At 35.0% G+C, this 25277-nt stretch overlaps 1 pseudogene; it reads right to left on the reverse strand.

Moving 5' to 3' along the window:
• Positions 1-14049: 14049 nt before the first annotated feature.
• Positions 14050-14482, reverse strand: LOC140623601 (small ribosomal subunit protein eS24 pseudogene; annotated as a pseudogene).
• Between the last annotated feature and the right edge of the window lie 10795 nt (positions 14483-25277).

Below are 25277 nucleotides of genomic sequence, written 5' to 3' on the forward strand. Positions count from 1 at the left end.
GAGATCTGTAATCTCTATCTTCCCTTATAATTCCCAGGCTTGCTGGTGGAAGGGCCTCTTTGTCCATCAGCCCTCCTCTGAATTAAAGTTGGCAAACTGGGGCAGTTGCCTCGGAAGCTAATACTGATTCTCACTCAGGCCATTGCCAACTACTTCTCACTGCCTTTGATCCGTCTTAACTATTAAATACCAACAAAGCCCTAAGAAGTAAAAATTATTAACAACTGTTAAGTAAAATATTTTGAAATGCTTGATTAAAAACTAAAATTAAGATAAAACTGCAAAAAAAAAAAAAACAACTTTTAAGATGTCTCTTATAACTATATTATCTTTGGGTTTTCCAAAATGGTCATTAGGTAACACAGGTTTCCTTCTTCACCCTATAAAGGAAAGGACCATAAGAATAATTAGGTTTGTCTAAAAATCCTGTAAATTTTAATTAATTCAAAACTTTTTGAAAGCTTTTGACTATCAAACAATCTATATTAAAAAAAATCTGAAAATTCAGGCAAAGTTTGTCTTTTTAACAAACATGAATGTGAATATAAATGATATTTTAATGACTGAATATTTTTCAAGCAAAACAACACATATTCCTATTTCAGCTCAAAGATAGGGTACATAATAGTGCCAAAGCAATTTGTTTCCAGGGTTCTAAACTTATAAAACTTTTTTTTTCTTTTCTCATTCTCTCTCTTTTTGTTACTGTTCATTTAAAATCTAAATAAGTATTAGGGATATGATTCAATGAGATGTAAATCATCAGAGGCGTATTGCTTATTCCAGTCTTTCTTTAGATTCAGTTACCAAGACATATTCCCTCCACTAAGAATGACACAGCAATAGAAAAACGTATGAAAACCTCAGCTGACTTAGTTTTAAAATGCCAAGTAAGCTTAATGGTTTCCCATACTATACAAGCTCTTTTATTGACAAAATAGCCCGAGCACTTTTGGGGCATTTGTCAAATAATGAAATAGTGTTCCTTTCCCATTCACATGCAACTGTTTGTCACTGCAATACTCTCAAGCCAGCTACCTCTATCCTTTACTAGAAGGAGAATCCCATGATTAGAATACATACCTTGCACAGACTTCTTAGACAGAAATTCTCTTGGATAATTATTTGATTTACTTATGTTTGTGAATGTTTCATTCTCAAAAAGAAAAAAATAAAAATTTTCAAGTAGGTTATTGTATCAGACATGAATTTTCCTTAAAATTTAAGCTTTTCACAGTTACATCAATTTAGATGGCTAAATTCATTGTTATTGCTTAGACCTACCTTTTGAAAAAAAAGAAATTCATTGTTATTGCTTAGACCTACCTTTTAAAAAAAAAAGTAAAAGACTAAATATTTATACTGGTCAGAAATACGTGATTTTGTGTTAGCCCATGACTTTGAAATGCTTGGGTTATTGAGATTTCTTGACTACCACAGACACTCCTAGAAAATGAAAGGCAAATTAAAGAAACTGTAGCTTCTTTGCTATTACCTAAGGAGATTGTCATGATAAAGGAATGTGCCAAAAATGCTTCATGATATTACTTATAATAGCAAAAATTTTTAAAAGTAAATAAAAAAAGAAAAAATAGCAAAAATAAATTAGTCATGATACTGAACCAATTTTGTAGATATTTTAAGGGTGCTGTTGAAGATGTTTTCAAGACATGTCCTACCTCCTACTGGCTAATAACACAATCTTGGTGGACCCATTAAGGTAGGACATGGACAAGAACATAAACTAATGGGCCCTTCTGAATATCTCCAAATGCACTATAAGTAAGTTCTAATTATTGTTATTCATTCTTTGGTAGTTTGAAGCATTAATGGAGAGCTATGGTTTTTTTTTTTTTTTTTTTTTTTTTTTTACCACTCTCTTTAATGTAGAGCTACGGTTTTTTTTATCACTAAGTTAGAAAAAAAAATGTGTGATTTTATATCCTGACTTGGGGAATTCCAACTTATCTTTCCAGTAACAGGGACATACTTCATTGGCACCATTATTTAAGAACGATATAGATGATAATCACTCAGAATCTCCATAATTCTTATCATCCCAAACTTCAAGCAAGATAAAGAGAATTGAGGGAATTCCAAAACTAAAATTAACAAAGCTCTTGGGAACCTCAAACCATCATGGCTCAAACTGCTGCCTATAGTCTTCAGGACAATAAGATCAATCATCTCTAATACCCATAAATAATTTCCTTTTGAATTAATAACAAACCTGCCTAATTTATTTGAGAATTACCTCCAATCTTAGATTTTACTCTATCAGAAGCTAATATGACTAATTATTGTAGAAGACTCAAATGATATCTGCAGCTTTATCACCAATAGGGAAAACTGTCTTTCCAAAAAGGTTAGGTAAGCAGCCTTTGCAGGATCTGAAACCTGGAGATCTGAGCTTCTAGAAAAGGCAATAGCAAAAAAACTGCCCTCAAACCTCAGCAAGAAAAACCTTATAAGTTACTCTTAATAATTATTACAGCAGTAAAATTCCAAGGTATTGATCTTTGGATTCATGTTTACCAAATCAAAACATATACAGCAATTCCTGCTGACCACACTGGACTTCCATTTCAACAGGAGACCCTAAATTGATGACTATATAGGGTGAACAACCTCTGCCAAAAATGATAAACTCCTGACTAGAAAAGTAGACAGCTTCTCCTCAAAACAATGGAACAGGATTAATTTTCAAAATTTTCAGCACTTCTTCCTTTTACCACTAATCTTGTCTATTGCTGTTTTTTGTCATTCTCTATTTACTAACTGAAAGGTTCTCAATATAATCGTCATTTGTATCTTGTTAATTTTGATCCTTCTCTTCTGCCAAGTAAGAAAAAAACAGAGCTCTCAGATGGTGTCTTTTTCTCACACTATAGCTATTGCTCTGATTTAACTGATTACTGATAAAATTTAATAACCATTCCTTTAAACACTTCAGATGTAGATTCACTTTCACAGTTACCTCTTGGTACTTAGGTTTACTTCATATTCACAAACTTCAGTCTAATAAAAATTAGACTTGACTTCATGTCAACAAATGCTTCTGCCAAAGCTATTACCATCCTATCAGCAAAATCTTTTTCATCGGGAATGAGAACTAATTTAGAGCCATTCTTTTATAGTCGTTAGTTTATTCTCTCACGAGATGCTACAAACTGTTTCCAGAAACCCTTTAGCTGTACTCAGGAATCTGCCCATCTTAAGGCAGAAATTGATTTCCTTCTTGTGTTAGATGATGTTATTAATCTCAATACAGTCTGTGTCCCACGGGATTACTACTTCTTATGCAGACATCAAGCTTACTCCCACCTGTCACACACTAACTTATGCTGTGTATTCCAGATGACTGTTCTAGATTTTCAAATGTTTATAATTAGCAATCTTCAGTGGATTATGTTTCCCTGAAAGAAATACTCAGAATCCTCAGGCAAACACAGGCTACTTAGGAAAATCCTAGGAGAAATGACTGACTCTTTCTTTATGCATACTACAGAATGATAAAGTTGGAAAAAATATTCTGACCCTGGAAGACAAAACAAATGACACAAATTCTGTCTGGAAGCCCCCAGAAATCATTGCTCCTATGATGCTACAGGTCAAGTGGAACAGTGCTTCATAAACTAAAGAGAAACAAAACCACCTGCTTCTCTAAAACAGATGCAGGTGGATTCTGGGAAATATTTTTATTGCCTGGGTTTTATAATTTTGTCCCTGACTTTGAGATTTATTATTTTTTTACAAAGAGTAATACCGGAGTTAGCTACTTTTAGAGGGAAAGAGGCTAACCCGTATTGTAATTGAAGCTGGCAGAGCAAGCCATAACAGATATAATTGTTCCGAGAAATAAGAACATCACAAAGACACTTTAGTTTGACGTAGTGAGGATAGAAGCTAGACTGTAATGGTTTGAAGAGTCAAAGAGGAGTGAGAAAGTAGAAAGCAAAGCCTAGACCACTTTTCCAACAAGTGTGATTTTGAAGGAATGTGAAAGAGGGAAATCTAGAGATGTGAGTTGTAGAGATAGGAATGCCATCCAGTGCCCTGATGAGAGGTTAGCCATCAATAGGAATGGACCACATTTGGTAACACATGAGGAAAGTGGTCTAAAAGATGGGTGATTGTGTAGGCATGTTGTGGGCAAGATAAATGGAGCAGGAAGTAGGTATTGTAGGACATCAATGTTTTGTCTGTGAATTAGGAATTGAGATTATCTGGTGAGACTGAAAGTAAAAGTAAAGGGATAGATTTAAAGAGTAAATGGAACACAGATGTTGAGGTGAATGGAAGAAATACATGAAGGCACATAGAAGAATTTTCTGAGGAGCCTCAAGTACTGTCTTCTATTGGACACTGAATTTGTAGGGGAACCAATGTGTAGGATTGTATAATTTTCTCTAGTAGGACTCAGAAACAGCTATTGTTTAGGAAAAGAGAAATTAAGCTGGTAGATTGGCATAGCTGAGATTACTTTTTATACATGTGTAGTGAAATGACAAGGGACAAGGGAAATCATCAATTAGACAAGAATGCACTTAACGAGATGGGACACCAGATCTAAGGTGTCAAAGGCACCCATCACTTGATGACTCATTTAGGAACTGTGGTATCTCTGTGAGGCATCCAGCAGAAATTTCCAGTGAGTAAAAGAATGAAATTATAAAAGTGAAGCAGAATTGAAATGTCTTTTAGACATTGAGAAACTTGAAAAATCTTGAATCCATCATAAAAGCAATGCAAATATAGACAGGAAGGGAGAAAGAAAGCAAAGGAAAACAGAGTTGATGGGAGAGTAATGTTTCAACTAAGGGTAGGAAGTATTAAGTTTTATGGTAAATTTTGTTCTATGAAACAAATATTGAAACTTATTTTTAAAAAAACTTGAAGAACTCTTAAGTTGTTTTGCTAATATTATTAAATATCTTGCCCACACACTGTGATTTTAAGAAAGTTAAGTAATTTCCCTTAGCCTCAGTTCCTTATTTATAAAATAGGTTTAGGAAGAAGATTAAATAATATTGTTGGAAAGAGTATATCATAATGATGACCATAAAAGCAATGTAAATATTGCTTTATCTTTTCCATAATCAACACTCATACTGGTTAAGTATTTAAAAGTAGTTGGTCCTGAATTGGAAAATATTCAAGATCATCTTTTCAATTTATTGCCATCAACAAAACCATAAGCTTAGGTATATGATAGCTGAATGTGGGAATTATGTATCTTAATATGAAGATGCCAATGGCAGGAATAATTTAGTGAAATATGGTACTTGGGCTCTGCCTGAAACAACAGAGAGTAAACCACCCCCTGAATCTCCAAACCTTTCTCATATCTCCCTTATACCAGGCACAGAAGTTGTGTGACTATGTGTGGGTGTTTAAATCAGAGCTTTGGAGGGTTTGGGTTTAACTGTCACGTGTAGTATACTGATAACTTCCAAGGTATGTATGTAGGCCAAATCTCACTTTGGAACTGCTTGCCATACTTCTTCACCTGGATATATGGCTGTACGTATATTTGACATTGTCCAGAAATAAACTCAAATCCCAAACATGCTCTCAGTCTATCTGTTTCATATTGTTTGGGGAGACAACACCACACATTTACTCACTCCAAGCTAAAAACATCTCAATTTAATTCTCAAATATCTTTTCTCCCTCAGCAAATAACCAATCACCTAAGATCTGAGTCTTTCTCAGTCTGATTCCCCACTTTTCATCCCTATTACCAATATCTTAGCTCTGAACCATTGCATATCTTTGTGACTCCAAGAGTCTGAATTCTATTTTTTTTCCTTAAGATTTTATTTATTCATGAGAGACACACAGAGAGAGGCAGAGACACAGGCAGAGGGAAAATCAGGCTCCCTGTATGGAGCCAGATGTGGGACTCCATTCCAGGACCTCAGGATTATGATCTGAGCCTAAGGCAGATGATCAACGACTGAGCCACCCTGGTGCCCCCAAGAATTTCAATTCTAACTCATATATGTAGCTGCATCCTTCTTCTCTGTAACACTATAAAACTTAAATGCAGGACCCTTATAAAGTGCCTGGTCCATGATGAGTTCTCTATAAACATTTGTTGAACAAAACATAATTGAGGGAAAATGGATAGTCTTTATCTGAGAAGATTCTGAGGGTTGCCATTGCCCATGAAAACTCTTCTTGATAGGCTGACCCCAGACTGTGTTTTCCTTTCTTTTTTTTAATTGAAGTATAGTTGACAAATATTGTTACATTAGTTTCAGGTGTACACATAGTGATTTAACAACTCTATGCATTATTCTATTTTATCATAAGTGTAGCTACCATCTGTCACCATACAACACTATTAAGATAACATTGACTATCTTCCCTATGTATTACCTTTTATTCCCTTGACTTATTCATTCCATAACTGAAAACCTGGACCTTGCACTCTCCTTTACCCATTTTGTCCATCCCCCACACCCACCTGGCAACCATTGGTTTGTTCTCTGTATTTATAAATCTGTTTCCACTTTTTTGTTTTGTTCTGTCTTTTAGATTCAACATATAAGTGAAATCATATTGTAGTTGTCTTTCTCTGACTCATTTCACTTATCATAATACCCTGGAGGTTAATCTATGCTATTGCTAATGGCAAGATCTTATTTTTATGGTCAAGTAATATTCCATTCTACACATCTTTTTTATCCATACATCCATTGATGGACACTTGGGTCTCTTCCATATCTTGGCTATTACAAATAATGCTGTAATAAACATAGGGTGCATATATCTTTTCCAATTGGTGTTTTCATTTCCTAACATATGCCATTGAGTGAAACTATTTGTTATTTTTAACTTACAAACTTTATTGCATTTTTCAATATGGAGCATGGTAGGTTACATGTGGCCACAAATTTTTGCAGCTTCTATTAGGAGGAGTTCATTTCTTTATACATCTTGAATCTGAATTGACCTTGTGACTTTTTGGCTGATAGAATATGGTAGAAGTAAAAATATGTGAGTTCCGGAGCTTAGGTCTTGAGAGATCTGACACCTTCAGACTTCATCTTCTTGAAATGTTCCCACTACTATCTAATACAACCCAGAATAGCCTACTGAATGATGTGTGACCACATGAAGAGAGTGGCCCAGGGGACAAGCACTAGTATTAATTCCCATACTATTTTGATTATCATACCTTTTTGTAAACAATATGTTTGTTCTCCAAAAAATTAAAAATAGAAATACCATATGATCCAGTAATTCCACTAGTGGGTATTCGCTGAAAAAAATCAAAAGCACTTAATTTGAAGACATATGCACCCCTATGTTTGTTGCAGCATTATTTATAATAGCCAAGACATAGAAGCAACCTGCGTCCTCAATCATATCATATCATTCAACCATAAAAAAAGAATGAGATCTTGCTATTGTACCAACATGGATAGAGCTAGAGGGTGTTGTGCTAAGTGAAATAAGTCACCTAGAGAAAGACAAACACCATATGATTTCACTTACATGTTTTAGAAAACAAAATAAATGAACAAACAAATTAAAAGCAGAAACAAATCCATAACTACAGGGAACAAACTGATGATCGCCAGAAGGGAGGGTTGTAAGGGGATAGGCAAAATGAGTGTAGGGATGAGAAGTACAGTCTTCAAATTATAATTCACTCTTTGAATGAATAAGTCAAAGGGATGAAAGATACAGCATAGGAAATATAGTTAATGGTATAATAGTGTGGTCTGATGACAGATTGTAGCTCTACTTGGGGTGAACATAGCATAATGTAGACTTGTCAAAACACTATGTTGTATACCTAAAACTAATATAACACTGTTTTTCAACTATACTTCAATTAAAATATTTTTCATTATATGAATCTACATTATCATGATGAACAGACAAAGAAAAATGGTCTGACCTTTATTACCCAAGAACTATTTTTAACATCTCCAAATTTTAAATATTTCAACAGAATTGCTCGATTTATTGAAAAAAAAATACAAAACACTACTTAAAATTTTATTAATGCTTTCAAGTGCATTTGTAGTTTAATAACTACGATAGTAACATACATATTTAATAGCAACATATATACTTAAATTCACCTGTATATGAAGGAACATGCACTCACATATATATATATATATATATATAACATTAAAACCAACCTGTTTTGTGGTTAGGACACTTTAGATCTACTCTCTTAGCAAGTTTCAAGTATATAATACAATATCATTAACCGTATTTACATTGCTGTAATTAGCTCTCCAGAACTTATTCATCTTGCATAACTGAAGCTTTGTACTCCTTGCTGAACATCTCCCCATTTTACCATGTGAGGTGATGGATATGTTAATTAGTTTGACTGTGGCTCTTATTTCACAATATATATGTATATCAAAACATCAAGTCATATAATTTTTGTCACTTATACTCAATAAAGATGGGGGGGAATTTAAAAAACCAAAAAACCAAAAATATCCCATGTAGGTGCTGCTGCATGAGGCAGTGGAAGGAGGTCTTAATTGGGTGTCCATGAATCTATGCTCTAACTCCAGCTCTACCTTTAGTTTATCCAAAGAAGTTGTTAGAGGTGTAGATAAAATAAAGCAGCTGATCTAATGCCAACTGAGTCTGCACGTGGGAATTGTGCTAATGATTTTTCAGAATTCACTCCATCACCTTCCTTCCATGGGATGATTTCCTCTTTTGACTTTATTGATCATAGGCTACTTGGGACTCTGACAAGTAATCACCTAGGACATAGGATATTTCTCTTGTTGTTTTAGCAATCATCTCTGCCTCCCAGCTACGTCTTTCTTTAGTTCAGTTTGGCCCACCTTCCAGGATGCTCAAACCTTCCTTTGCTAAAAGTTATATGTAAAGACATGGTTTGTAACTTTAGATTAACATAAAATTTATGATTTTATTTTTTTATAATTATAAGTTTTCAACATCATACTGAATATAAATCACTTTTTCTTTGTTGAAGAAAGAAAGAATCCTTGTAGCTATAAAAAAAAAATCCTCTAAGGGGCATCTGGGTGGCTCAGTCAATTGAGCATCCAACTCTTGATTTCAGCTCAGGTCATATCACAAGGTCATGATCGAGCACCTGTTGGCTCCATGCTAGGCATGAAGACTGCTTGAGATTCTCTCTCTCTCCTACTGTCCCTCCCCCTTACTGCTCACATTTTCTCTTTCTCTAAAAAACAAAACAAAACCCAACAACAATGAAAGGCAAAAAATAACAACTCCTCTGAGACTACACGGAGTATACAAATCTACTGTCTCCTTAGTTCTCCCACATGTCTTCTTTAGGTTCTACCTTTTAAATTAACCCCCAGTATTATCCAATTTACTTCTTACTTTTGAATTTAAACAGAAGAAACCAAGAAAAGGTTTTGTATGGCTATAAACAATAAAGAGAGGTCATAACAGAGGCACTAATCAATTACCTTTCAGTGTAAGAATGGGATGGGTTGTCATATGCAGAGAGCATACACCGAAAAGACTTCGTGCTTCAGCTTCATGTGACGTAATTCTGAGGAAATGGAATCCATCTCACTCCAAATGGTCAGCACTGGCTGTAGTCAACTAAGATAAAGATGAGTGCTCAAGGGCACTATCTTTAGCAGGAGAAGAATCCCCGTAGCTATTAAAACAAACAAACAAACAAAAAACAAAACAAAACAAAAAACCTCACTCCTCTGGGGGCACCTGGGTGACTCAGCAGGTTACACATTTGACTCTTGATATCAGCTCAGGTCATGATTTCAGGGTCCTGAGATTGAACCCTTGGTTGGCCACCCCCCCCTCCCTCAGCCAGGAGTCTGCTTGTCTCTCTCTGTCCCTCCCCCTGCTCATGCCCTCTCATTCTCTAAAATAAATAAATAAACCCTAAAAAAAAAAAAAAAGATGACTGCTCAGTTATCTCCTCCCCTCTTTCTCATCAGCCCTCCTTCTCTTCTTTCTCTCTTTTGTGTACTTTTTTTCTCTTTCACTGTTCAAGGTTTATTTGGTGTTTTACTTGTCATAACACCTGGATAGTTGGTTGCATTGTCGACATGTAGATTTTTCTTTTTACAATACATGGCAATGCATGCTAGCTACTCTGAAACATATGGTACATAAAATAAGATTCTTTCGAGCAGTTTTGCACTATTGGATCTCTCTCTTTTCCTTCCCTACATATGTCTATCTTAGCATTTTGGAGATTTTTAGAGAAGGAGGAGTGCTGAGAAAAAAACTTGCTGAATGATAACCAATTTTAGCTGATGCTTGAAATTTCACTATTAGAAAACCATTCTTCCATGTAAGAATTTTTATCCAGTTTCTTCCTTTAAAATATTAAACTAACTTAACAAAACATTATGCATCGCTATTAAAAAATTAAATTAGCTAAGTTCCTGCTATGCTGCCAGTGACAACAAATGTTTTCTCTGGCAATGAGAGAATTAAACTTGTAATTAACTCTGCACTAATGGATTGTAGTTCCTTTCTTGAGGTAGCCTCAGGAGATACAATTTTTTTTCCTATGTGATTGTGAATATTTCTTATAATATTAAATTTTTGTTGCTTTAAAGTAAATCAATATCTTATTTAGATTTTGGAGGAATTATTTTCTTGGTTTTCTGGTTGACTTCATGTCAAGAAGACATGAAAAACAGTATACAGTTGACCCTTGAACAACAGGGATTTGAACTGCATTTAGACAGATTATTTTTGAAGAAAAAAAATAAGTACAGTACTTTAAATTTATTTTCTATTTCTTATGATTTTCTTAACATTTTCTTCTCTCTAGCTTTATTATAATACTATATATATGAGATATACAAAATATTCATTAATCAACTATCTATGTTAGTGGTAAGGCTTCTAGTCAGTAGTAGGCTGTCATTAAGTTTTTGGGGATGCAAAAGTTATACATGGAGGTTCGCAACCACTGCTGCACCACCATCACTTGCTGATGCCAGCACCACATCCAGCTCACAGAGCTCCAGCAGAAAGAGAAAGGGGGTAAGGTGGTCTCTGATACCATGGGTCAAACAAGCAGACTGCGGCAAATGCACCAGCGTGGCTACAAAAGCCACTCACGAGAATGCTTCTTCTATGGAGGGGTGAAGAAACCTCAACCTTATAGGCCTGTTACTATGACACTCCAGGAAATTAGACGTTATCACAAGATCACTGAACTTCTAACTTGCAAACTTTCTTTCCACCATCTGATGCTAGAAATTGCTCAGGACTTCAAAACAGATCTGCGCTTCCAGTGTTCTGCAGAAGTCAAGTGAGGTTTGTCTGGTGGGCCTTTCTGAAGACACCAACCTGTGTGCTATCCATGCCAAAAGACATCCAGCTCTCACACTGCATACGTGGAGAATGTGATTAAGCAGCCACTATGATGGAAAAACATTTCATTCTTTAAAAAAATTCTCTTCTTCCTGTTATTGATAGGTCTGAACATTAGACATTTTTTTTTTTTTTCTCCATGGGGTCAAAAGATACCTAAGTATATGACTGCAAGTGGAAAGACAGGGATAGAAATCAAGTATTGGCAATTTTTCCATTTTAATTTGTGTGTGAATGTTTAATATAAATTTGGGGATAGAAAGCATTAAGGCGTGTCAAATGTTTCTGTGAACACAGTTCTGCAGTTCAACTTTATAATAATTATGAATAAGCCTGTTATGTTTCTCTAGACAATGTCAGCATTTGGATTTTTTTTTTACGACAAATAAATTTCTTATTGACAGCAACTACTTGGTATTTATAGCATTCTTATCATAGAGTAGATTCCATCCATTCACTATATTTTTTGGAGTCCTACATGCAAGTATGTGTTTTTAATGTTGTCTGTCTTCTGTGTTATTCTTTTATGTTTATTATTAAAATACCTTAAATTATAAAAAAAAGTTATACATGGGTTTTCTACTACGTGTGGGGTTGGCACCCCTAACTCCAATCTTTTCAAAGGGTCAATTATATTTGTTGAGTGCTCTACTTTATAACCAGAACTGATCAAACATAACTATGGCATCTACCACTATAATAATTTTTGCAAAAATTAGAAAAAGAAAGTTTTCTTTTTACACTATCTTGTCATGTTCATTTATATGTGCAAATACATATATATGCATTTACATATATATATTCATTTCATTTATTATTTATTTCCTTACTATTCTCCAGACTACATGCCACTCAAAGAAAGGAATCACGTTTGTTTTGTTCATTGCTTTATTCCTGTATGTCCGGCAGTATAACTAAATGACACAGTGATGTAAATGCCTCAATTCTATGCATATATATGTGTGTACACACATATACATACATCCACACACATTATATATATACAATGCATATACACATATTACATACATATACATACTATATATAGGTATATATAACCAACAACATGTTGATATATATGTTTATATATATAAATATGGTTGGTCTGCATGTTTCAACTACACAATTTTTGGGAGAGTGGGAAGATAGAGGGTAAAAGGTATGGAGGTAGATAGGAACTAGTTCATAGCTAGGAATAAACATGATGTAATGAAAGTCATAGATATTTCCCAAATCTTCACTGTAAGCAATAGCATCTTTTATCCCTTAATCTCTATTTAGAATATTTTAAAAATAGCATGTTTTCCAAATATTTCCACACTTTCTCTTAGAGATAAGAACAGTCAGTTTACTGGAACAGTACAGTTACACGTACTATCAGTAAACCAGCAGAGGGGAAGTAAGAACAAATAACCATCTGTGTACAGTATGTAGTAGATTATATCATCCCTTTGGTAAACATTATCCAGGCAGGGAGGAAAGTGCATAGGCTGAAGAGTCAGGTAGATTCAGATTTAGATGCAGGCTAGAATGCACTTTCTACATGAAAGCGTTGATCAAATCACTCTGACCTTCAGTTCCCTCTTTGGAAAAAAAAAGGGGGGGAGATGATAAAGCCCATCTCAATGGATATTATGGGGATTAACTGGGATGAAGTAAGAAAAGCATCGAGCATAATTCATAACATATGGTAAAAGGTCAATCATTGTCCCTTTTGGTTTTTTTACCCTTGTCAAGAAGTGCTTTTCTAGATAGATTTGGTTACATTGTTCATCATTGTCCTGATAAATCCTTGAACAAAGAGGGTCACTATATTTAGCAGCTTGCAAAAATATCTATTCAAGTATCACTATCTGCTGTAATTGTTCACTTGAGGATTGGCCATGAGTCTACCCTCGGAACATCTCTAGGACCACACAATGTCCATTCATCTCTGTCTCCCACCAGCTCTGTTTTTGGCACATGGTGGGTACTTGATAAATGCTTCTTAGGCAAATGTTTTATAAACAGAACATAAACTATATGAAAGGACCAAACCGACATCATTATAAAATTCACTAGGGTCCCCTAGGCTATGGTTTCCAAACTTGGCTGCATATCACAGTGATGTGAAGAACTTGTGAAGAATTGACCTAACAGCCACTTGCAATCCTCTATACCCAATAGGTTCACAGAATTTAAACTTGGAGGTTATGGGGCAAAATAACTCATTTGCATTTTTGTTTTTTAAGTACTCTGGTAATTTTTATGACCCTCCAGATTTGGAAGCCCACTGTCCAGTTACCAAATCATGCTTCTTAGGCTAGTTGTACTAAAACTATCTGCAGTGGGGGCAGCTTTGTGAAATGGAGATTGTCTAAAACCTCTGGGAATGTATCCTAATGATCCACATTTTTTATATACCAAAAAATTTGCATATATACCAGGAAATTTGTGAACCTGCCTGCTATGCGATTGGAAGATTTCTCAATTTCTTAAAATCGAGAACGGCAAGTAAATTAAATGATTATTTATCCTAGTGAAGAGCAGAGCCCTTAGAATCTCCAGAGGAAGTTTTCTTTAGAATAATCTTCACCCTCCAAATTCTTTTTTTTTTAAAAAACGTCCTTAGTTTATTAATCCTCTCATGAAGAATCTGCACAATCACCACAGATAAAGCCACTGCAGAATCCTTACTCACTCTGTTGTCTAATCTCCAGCTCACTTTCTGCCAGCACCAACGTTGACTTTTGCAGTTTCCCTGACTTTCTTCATTTTGTTTTTGTGTTCTTTGTGCTGTTTTCTTGAAGTCTTTTCTTCTCATACAGGCCATGTCTTGCAAGTCTATGTTTGGGTTCATTTTTCTTTGCATAATCCAAGGAATCATAAATCATGCCAAAGCCAGTTGTCTTATCACCACCAAAATGGGTTCTGAATACAAATACAAATATGACATTTGGTGTGGTCTTGTACATTTTGGCTAGTTTTTCCCGAATTTCTGTCTTAGGTACTGTTGCCTTCCCGGGGTGAAGAACATCAATGATCATCTGTGTCCGCTGAAGCAGTCGGTTGGTCATGAACTTCCTGGTCCGGGTAGTTACTGTGTCCTTCATGATGGCGACTGAGCTTCAAGCAGCCGGGGAGCAAAAAAAAAAAAAAAAAAAGATCACTCTCCAAATTCTAATGTGCTTGGATGGGGAGACGAGAAAGTCTCTGTGTTGAATTGTGAAGTGCCTTGAGAAGATCATGTTCATTTGCCCCACACAACTTTAGGAGTGTTTCACTTTAGGAGTGTTTCAGAATTTGAATGCATCTAGGAAAATACCATGTGAGGCGTAGTTTAGAAAATATTGCTTTTTTACTAATAACAACTTTATTAAAGAAATGTTACTTTATATTTTATTTTGTAACTAACGTGCAAACAGAATAAATCAATAGCAAAATTTGTTTTGCAAAGAGTGATGCTTCATATCTTTAAAAAAATGCTATCTTTCCTAATAAACAATGCAAAAAAAAAAAGCCTCTATTGATTGAATCAAGAAAGATTCAATCTGTGTGGCTCGGTGGCTAGGCGTCTGTCATTGGCTGGGGTCATGATCCCTGGGGTCCTGGGATCAAGTCCTGCATTGGATTCCCTGTGGGGAGCCTGCTTCTCCCACTGCTTATGTCTCTGCCTGTGTATCTGCCTCTCTCTCTCTCTGTGTCTCTGATGAATGAATAAGTTAAATCTGTGAAAAGGAAAAAAAAAGTGCAATTTTTTTATACCTACCTAACTTAAGCCTTCTAATTCTTCCCATTTTTTTTGTTTTGTTTTTTGTTGTTATTGTTGTTATTTTTACCTATTGGCTTAGTAATAAAGCCACTGTTAGTCTTTGCAATGAAAACTCAGTTCAGAGCCAGTGGAAAATGACGACTTAACATTATGCATTAACTTCCAAGGTTCCTTAGGATACAGGAATGATTGCCTGTTTCGACCACCATTGAAATGAAAATCTAAAAGTGCCTCCTAGCAGCCCCTTGGGAGAAGTGAAGTCTATAATATTCAGTAGGTTTCCTTAGAGGATCAGAGTAGGTATGTTCCTCCAAATCTCTTAGAAGGAAAAGTCTTTTATCTTCTCAATTTTTCTCAAAAAGAGTTTAGAGGAAGAAATATGATGTTTACTATAAACAAAAAATGTAGTGACAATGCATTACCATGGCTAATAAATTTAAATACACATGGTATTTCTTGGCATTATGCCATATTTTCAAGTCATTGATAGATGTATATATAGAGAGATACACAGATATAGATATATTGACTTTATATATATAAATATATATATACAAATAATATATGTAAATCAATTGATATATACACATATATGTAGAACTTGGTATCAGCAATATATGTCACCAATATTTTTGGAATTGTGACTCTCCTTGGCCATTTCTTCCTATGAAGTGCTAAGTATATCACAAAGTATTTGTAAATATTGAAGTAGCTTAAAGACATTTTTGTTTTGAGAATGTGACATTTGACAATGATATCCTAAAATAATTGAAAGCATTCAGGGTATTCAAGATAAGCAATGACTGCATGGGAAGAACTGTGCCCTGGAAATTGTTCCTCAAACTAAACATACAAAGGTGTTTCTCAGCTCATTGCTTTATCTGGACTAATAATTCAATAACAATAAATGTTGGCAAGTCCATGCAGTAAAGCCTTGGTTTGCTGTCAGTCCTGCAGCCTTACTGTAAGACTAGTGTACAGTGGAAATATATTGAAAGAGGATTTATTTCCAGGTTCTAAGGTAAAATTTACTAATTGGGCTTTAAGTAGTTGAAAGATGTGAAAGCAGATTATTTCTTGGAGAACTGTTTATACTTTTCCTATCCTTCTCTTTCTCTTCTTCCCCGTGCAGAATATTGACAGGTAAATGAGAGTTGGTGCTACATTTCAGGATCTGGGAAATGAGAGGCAGAGAGGCAATATCTAACCTATTACAGAGATATCTAGATACCTGGATGCTAACCAGGTATCTTTTCGCCTGGTCTGTAAGTTGGATTTTCTTCCTCTCAGCAGGATTTTTTATGGAGCAAAGATTTTAGTTTTGATAAAGTCTAATTTTGTTAACTTTTTCTTTTATGGACCATGCTTTACGTGTCACATGTAAGAAATCTGCATCAATCTCCACCTCCTAAAGATTTTTTCTTATATTTTCTTCTTAAAGTTTTATGGTTTTACATTTTACATTTAAATCTATGATCTGTTTTTATTTATTTATTTATTTATTTATTTATTTATTTATTTATTTATTTATTTATCTATCTATCTATTTAGTTAGTTAGTTAGTTAGTTATGAGGGAGACCATGTGGGGGATTTTGCAGAGGGAGATGGAGAGTCTCAAGCAGACTCTGCACTGAACCCAACTCGGGGTTTGATACCATGACCCTGAGATCATGACCCCAACATCAATCAAGAGCCAGATACTTAACCAACCAAACAATTCAGGTGCCCCAAATCTATGATTTATTTTGAATTAATTTTTGATTAAGCTGTTTTAGTTTAAGATCCCAAAGTATGTATTTGCCTACAGATGTCCAATTCCTATAGCACCATTTGTTGAAAGACTATCCTATGTCCATCAAATTGCTTTACATCTCTGACAAAAATGAGTTGGCCATTGTATTTTACTGTTGCTGTAAAAAGTCACCACAAACTTGGTGGCTTAACACAACAGCAAATTATTGTCTTATACTTCTGAAGGTCTGAAATACAGCAATAGGTCTCACTGAGCTAATTCAAGTTTGTGGGGGCTGTATTCTTTCTAGAGGTTTTAATAAAAGGCTTTTTATTTAGCCCTTCCTACCTTCTAGAGGCCACCTGCATTCATTGGCTCTTGGCCTCTTCCTCTGTCTTCAAAGCTAGCAACATAACACCTTCAAATTTATTTTTGACTTTAACTCTTCTGCCTCCCTTTTCAATTTATAAAGACCCCTGAGATTACATTGTGCTCACTTAAATAATCCAGGATAATCTTCCCTTCTAAAATCTTTAATTTAATCACACATGCAGTCTCCTTTTTTCTTTTTTTTTTTTTTTTTTAAACCAAGTGCCTTTACTCCTTTTTTTTTAATATTTTTTTCAACTTTTATTTATTTATGATAGTCACAGAGAGAGAGAGAGAGAGGCAGAGGGAGAAGCAGGCTCCATGCACCGGGAGCCCGATGTGGGATTCGATCCCGGGTCCCCAGGATCGCGCCCTGGGCCAAAGGCAGGCGCCAAACCGCTGCGCCACCCAGGGATCCCATCCTTTTTTCTATGTAACTTACCATATCACAGTTTTGAGGATTGAATACCCTGGTGGGAGGCCATTATTCTGTTGACTTGTGTACTATGTGGTCTATTTCTGGGTTCTCTGTTCTGTTCTATGGAACTATCTCTCTGCCAGTACTAGTCTTGATTATCTTAGCTAAATAATAAGTCTTAAAATCAAGTAGACTGATTCTCTCACTATATTCTTCTGTTTCAAAATTGAGCTTTTCTGATTCCTTTGACTATCTATATACATTTTAGAATAATCTTGTCTATATCTATGAAAAATCTTGCTGAGATTTAGAAAAAAGGAATTGTGTTAAACCTCTAAATAAATTTGAAGGAGATTTGACATCTTTAATATAATGAATCTTCTAATCCATGAACAGGGTATGTCTCTCTGTTTTATTAGATTGTCTTTGATTTCTTTTCCTTAGTATTTTGTGATTTAGCATTCAAGGACTTCACATATTTGTTAAGTTTATGACTATTTCATTCTTCATGAGCAATTGTAAATAGCATTTAATTTTGGTTTTCACGAGCACATTCCTTATATGGAGAAATACAATTAATTTTTTATGTTAATCTTATATCCAATACTCTACCAAACTTCTTAATAATTTTAAGAATCTGTTTTTGTTGCCAACTTCTTGGGGTTTTCAGGTCATCTGCAAATAGGGATAGATCTTTTTTGATTTGTATGCCTCTTATTTTCTTGCCTTTTTGCACTGGCTAGAAATTCCAGTATTGTGTTGAATAAAAGTGGTGAGATAGGAAATCCTTGTCTTCTTCTTTCTCTTAGGGTACGTTTCCCCTCTATTCCCAGTTTTCTGAGAGTTTTCATCATAAATTTGTGTTGAATATCATAAAATTATTTCTCTGCACTAATTGATATAGTCATGTGATTTTTCTTCTTCAGTTGTTACTATGATAGAATATATTAATTGATTTTTTTCATGTTGGACCAGTTTTGCTTTTTGAGAAATTTGTCCATTTCATCTATATTGTCAAATTCATAGAGTTGTTGGTAGTATTCCCCTACATCCTCATTTTATAGTCATCTATGATATTTAATTTACTTACTTAGAATATATTGTTATACTATAAATATCTCCGTGGAGTATCTGAGATATGCATAATTTAGGTAATCATTCTCAAACAGGTGTCATGGAGTACCCAGAGTTGAATAGAAAAATGAAAAACTGCTTTATTCTATCTTTGGTATAGATAGCACAATTATATATGGAAAAAAGTTTGTTATAAGTCCTGACAGAAGAAAGTATTTTGCAAAAGCTTTTTAAATTACATTCTAATCCTTTGTGCAAAAAACAATTGGATTCTTTGTACAATATACAATACATATAAATTTACTTCTACCTTGTATTCCAAATATTCCAAGTAGATCAACTCAATATCTCCCTCCAAAAATCTATAACCTATCTTATTAAAGATGAAAATATATTAGTATTAACAATGATTAGGTGTAGCTATATTTTGGCTTTATAGGAATTCTAGTTCATAACAAATCACAGAGTGACATAGTTTCATGTTCTGCAGAGTTTTGATTTCTTATTATCATTTATCCTTATTTTCAGTGTAGCCTAAGGCAAAGCTGTTGCCTTGGTAGCACAAAAAGAAAATGTACACTTTTATTCTAGGCCAGAAAAGCTGAAATTTTTGTAGCTTTATACTATGTGCATTTGGATGAGTATCTCAGGATGGGGATGATGGGTATAGTGTATTCATGCTCCTGTTCACCATTCCTGTACCAATGGAGACATATCTCATTAACCAGCCAGGGCAGTCTACTCCAGAGAGTAAGGTAAAAGAATGTTAATCATTTTTACATAATCTTTCAGGTAATTAATTCCTATCTAGCCAGCTTACCTACAAGATGAAGCCCTCCAGTTGCCCTATCTTACATGCTTTATGAAGGAATAATTTAAAAATAAAAGAAAATAAAAAGCATGACACTCTGTTTCCACCAGAAACTTATAAATGGTCATTGATAGCTAGCTTTTAAACAAAGGATTATCTGGAAATGAAAGTTCCTGTTGAAGTGTGTAATACTGGACGCCTGGGTGGCTCAGCGGTTAAGCGTCTGTCTTAGGTTCAGGGCGTGATCCTGGAGTTTGGGGGTCGAGTCCCACATCGGCCTCCCTGCATGGAGCCTATTTCTCCCTCTGTCTATGTCTCTGCTTCTCTCTCTCTGTCTCTCATGAATGGATGAATAAATAAATAAATAAATAAATAAATAAATAAATACATAAAGCTTTAAAAATAAAGTATGTAATAGACTGATAGCAGAAAAATATTGGAACCACTATTTTTATAGCCATACTGAAAATTGTATGCTGCTATATTTCAAATTAACCTGTGATTCTCTATGGTTCAAAATTTATATTTTTAAATAGTAAAAGCACTGTTTTATTATTGTAATTGTTATATGATTATGACTACTATAGTATAACTTTAAAAAGGTTTATCTTAAATAGGATACTGTAGCAATCATATTTATTCACTCATTGCACAAATATTTCTTGAATGCTTAATAAATGTCAGCCACTGTTTTTGGCTCCAAAGATAACTGGGAAACAAGAAAGCCAAAGTTCTGCTCCCATGAGAGACAATAACGATAGCTAGAAATGTACAAATATTCATACATAACTATATGCAGAGTACTGAAATAGGGTGGTGAGATAAAGAACACTCAATAACTGATTTAGATTGATAGGTGAAAGGTGGCTTCTCAAAGAAGCTCATAATATGATCAGAGACATGAATTACGTAAAGAAGTCAGTTTTGTGAATTTGGGAGAGGGAAAGAACATTCCATGCAGGCAGAGCTGACCACATAATTTGTGGGGCCCCTTGCAAAAAGAAAATGTGAGACTCCTTGTTCTAAAAACAGAAAAAGGTACCATTAGATGTACTGAAATACAAAGCTTTCTCAATTCTTCTATGATCTTTCTTTGGATATGTCATAGTGTTTTTTGTTATATCAATATTATTGATATATTATTATTCTAAGCAAAGGAAATTAAATTCCTAATTATTAGATAAATGTTACCATTCATCTTTATACTGTGTAGTGCCAATTTTAAAAGCAAAAGTAAGAATTTAACCCACAGGCATCACTTCACAGGTGGTATCATGAATATTACACAATTTTTTATTTCATAGTTTGTGTACACATGTAACTTTAACTCATATCAGAAGCCTGGTATAAAATTGACTCAATTGTTTTTCTCTGCTGTTTTTTTTTTTTTTTTAATTCTTGACAGGAGTACATTCTATACATATTCTCTACTTTGAACTTACTTATAAGTAAGGAAGGACTAAATAAGATAAGCATGGGTTGGTTACCCTATTTTTCTCTTTCTTTCTATATCATGAATTTCAGTGTAGATGATTAGCTAATACTGACTGGGATGATACATGAGCAAGAAAGGTAATGGATAGGGCTCTTTGATTATTCATCTTCTTAAAACATCACTACTTCCTTTCTATTCTTGAAGCAAGTTCTGGTTCTCACTAGAAGGTGTGCCCTCTTAAAGCTGTCAGTGTCCCTGCCTACTCAGTTCTAGACATGCTTACCTTGTACTCACTTTGAGTCATCATGAACCTCTACTACACATTAAAGGTCTACCAGAATTCTGTGCTCATGGGGCATTGTCAGTGCTATATGCAAATGAGGTGGCAATGAATGATGGAAATATGGTATATATTTCCTCCGCTCACTCAAGTGTTCCACTGTGCCGCTAAATTTCACTTACAAAACACAAGTTAGAAGATAAAATTATTTAAAAATTGGAGATAGTATCAGTAGAACATTAAACTAAGTATGAAGCCTTTTTGATAACAGGGCTTTATGTGATTGCACATAAATTTAGTGCAATCTGAATTTAGCCTTCCAGGCAGATCAAGAACTGATTTCTGAAAGCAGAAATGAACTTGTCACTTTTTAAATGAGAAAGAAGGCCATAAAACTTGGTGGGTGGAGAATGGAAGAGATGAAGTCAGTGAGGAAGCAGGTAACAGATGACATTGAGCTTTGTTTGCCAGGCTGTCTGATGTTTACTCTCATTTTGATTGGAAGCTATTGGAATGTTACAAACTAGGAACATCATGATCTGATTTACATTTTTAAATGATCACTACTCTCCTGTGGAATATGAAGCAGTCCTAGAGAGGTGGTGATTTGAACTATGGTGGAAATGGTGTAAATGAAGAGATGTGCAAGATTTAGGATGTTTTAGAAGTTGAGTGAACTTGGCTTCTGTTGTGATGGGTGTATGGTATGAGGAGAAAGAGCAAGAAGAGACTATTGTTTTTTTTATCCTTTGTTTAATGAGGTGAGGAAGAGTAGTGGTAAGGCAGGTTTGGTGGACACAGGAAATTTATTTTGGTCAAGATCAGTCTGATTTTCCTGCTAAAACTCCAAGTGATTTTGCCAAATTGATTATTTAGAATGAAAGGCCTAAGAGTTTAGAATAAATAAATATACACTAAAGCAACATATAGAACGCACTTACAGACAATTATAGGTTATTCGCCATTTTTCTAAGCATCAGAGGTAACTGGCTTTTTTTCAGATGGTCAGTTCCAGGGCACAAACTAACAAGGTCACAAATAAAATCTTCCTCTTCTTTCCTTCTCTTAGTAATGGGTCACTGTACATACCTCATCCATTAGAGAAGAAACAAAATCTTATTAGCAGCAAATCACATAGATTCTGAGATTCATGAAGATGGTATAAAATTTTGTTTTAATAATTACTAGCAGCTCACATATTAATGCAACAGAAATAGCCTCAGATGAGGTTCCAGAGGCCCTTTACTGTTGTTAGTCTTCTTTGTATTTTTATTTCTCTGCTTTTTGATCTCATTTAAATGGTCAAAATCAATGGTTAAAGCTGACTCTGAGAGGTCACTACCAGAAGACTAGTACCTTGACTCCATCTTTAACCATTTGTGCTGTGGTTATGCATGCTTTGTGAGAGTTTGCTTGGGCTGTTTTGGATTTGCAGAAGTGACATTAGAACAGTAATGTACCGGGATCCCTGGGTGGCGCAGAGGTTTGGCGCTTGTCTTTGGCCCAGGATGTGATCCTGGAGACCCGGGATCGAATCCCACGTCGGGCTCCCGGTGCATGGAGCCTGCTTCTCCCTCGGCCTATGTCTCTGCCTCTCTCTCTCTCTCTGTGACTATCATAAATAAATAAAAATTAAAAAAAAAGAACAGTAATGTACCATTCTCTCGCTCATATCCATCACTTCTCATCCCACAGCATCTATGAACTCTTACGTGAAAAATCATTTTCCTACCACAGGTGAAGATGTGAAAGGAGAAGGAGTGATGAAAGAGAGAGCATCCTGTTATGCCTCAAATTGCTACTGTGAGAGCATCTATCAAATGCTAGCCATTTATATACTCTGTTTTAAAACCTTAGTTACTTATGCAGGATAAGTGATTGATTTCCGCATTTTACAGATCATAAAGCTGCTAAATTTTATATTTGGGAATCAAATTCATATCGTCAAGTAATAAAATCTGTGTTCTTTCCATTATACAACACTGCCTCTGTAAAAAACTTTGTCATGTGAAAGTTTCCTTTTTACATACCAAATATCCATCTGCTTTTGTGTTCTAACTTGGCTTACCAGGATGTTACTTTTGTAGATTAATTCAATATCTAATTTTACAAATGAGAAAACAAAGCACAAAAAGATTTGAGGATCTATCCGATGCCACATAATAAACACATTTAATGATAGTAGCTTAATAGTGTTATATATTAATTAATAAGATTTGCAATTTGTCCTGGTTAATCAGCAATAGCTGTAAGAAGGGATTAAAAGTTAAACTTCACTCTTCCACAAACCTGTATGTAAAATACAAGTTTTTAGTTTGCATCATTTAAATGAATCTTGGTGGGTAAATGCAATCAGAGATAGAACTAGATCGTAGTGAGTCTTCTACTCAGCCTAATTCTACATCTACTTGTCCTTATTATTTATGAAAATTGGTTCAAGTGTAATTTCATTATGTTTGTTCTCAAAAGGAAGCAAACATCAGAAATTATACATCCAACATGCAAATGGCATTTTCTTTCTGAACACGAAGTAAGGAAAGGATACCACAGAACTTTCTGTAACACAAATTAAATTGACATGATTTACTCGGGGCCACAGCAGGATCCGCAAGGATTTGGATATTTTTTAGCATATGCAATTAGATATAATGTCAGTCACTGTGTGAATGTGACAAGAAAGGAGGGTTTTTCAGATACTGTACGGCCTGAAATAGAATTTGCTTCATTAAGGAAAGAGGTTAAAAAAATCACCTCTTGTTGCTTCTTTCTTTCTTTCTTTCTTTCTTTCTTTCTTTCTTTCTTTCTTTCTTTTTTTCTTTCTTCTCTTTCTTTCTTTTTCTTCTTTCTTCTCTCTTTTTTTTTTAGTGTCTCCAAATATTTCTGAGACCCCGATAAGCTGTTACCACTATTTCAAAGTTTCATAATATATTAGGTGTTAACTCTATAGGATGGGAACTACTTGGTTGGAAAAACAGGAAGAATACGTAACATTTTGCAGCACTGTGAAATTCATTTAGGACCAGAATGGCTGAATGCAGCTAAGCATAACACAGTTTTAATGACATATGTAAAATATAGCTAATTTGTTCAGATCTTAATTGGAAAAATCTACTCTTCTATGAGAGAAATGATACTGTTAAAGCCAGAATTCAAAAGGTAGATGGAAGATCAAGTAATGATCCCTATTCGACATGCCAAGGGAATGGTCTAAAGACTACAGGGGGGATCCCTGGGTGGCGCAGCGGTTTGGCGTCTGCCTTTGGCCCAGGGCGTGATCCTGGAGACCTGGGATCGAATCCCACGCCGGGCTCCTGGTGCATGGAGCGTGCTTCTCCCTCTGCCTGTGTCTCTGCCTCGCTCTCTCTCTCACTGTGTGCCTAGAAAAAAAAAACAAAAAAACTAAAGACTACAGGGTAAGTAAAAAAATTGGAAGAGAAACCTGTGCTCCTACTGGACTCTTCAGTGAATAAAGGCTATATGTTTTTATATGGAGAGACATGTACGAAGTACTTGATACCTCCACTAAAAGTCTTTAAATAAGCAATTAACCAACAAATATATCTCAGGAATCTGTGCTCACAACTGTAATTTGTCCAATTGTATTTGACTATGAATGCTTTCTACATCCAAGGAGTGCCCAGGGAAGTCACAAGTAAAAGATGCTGGAACAGTACCATAAATGGTAAACCATAAACCAATATAAACAATAATACTTTCCCATTAAGCTCAAATGTGCTTCACAGAGCCATTTTGTATTCAGCTTTATAATCTTTAACATGGTAATTGTTTTAGAAAATCCTTTTTTGTTGTTTTTAATTAAATTTTTAAAAGATTTTATTTATTTATTCATAAGAGACACACACAGAGAGAGAGAGAGAAAGAGGCAGAGATACAGGCAGAGGGAGAAGCAGGCTCCTTGCAGAGAGCCCGACATGGAACTTGATCCCAGGTCTCGAGGATCACACCCTGGGCTGAAGGCGGTGCTAAACTGCTGAGCCACCTGGGCTGCCTAGGAAAATTCTATGATAAATAGATAGAGCACATTGTGTGATGCAGT

The sequence above is a fragment of the Canis lupus genome, chromosome 33 (genome assembly GCF_048164855.1).
Source record: "Canis lupus baileyi chromosome 33, mCanLup2.hap1, whole genome shotgun sequence".
In the NCBI taxonomy this organism is placed as follows: Eukaryota; Metazoa; Chordata; class Mammalia; order Carnivora; family Canidae; genus Canis; species Canis lupus.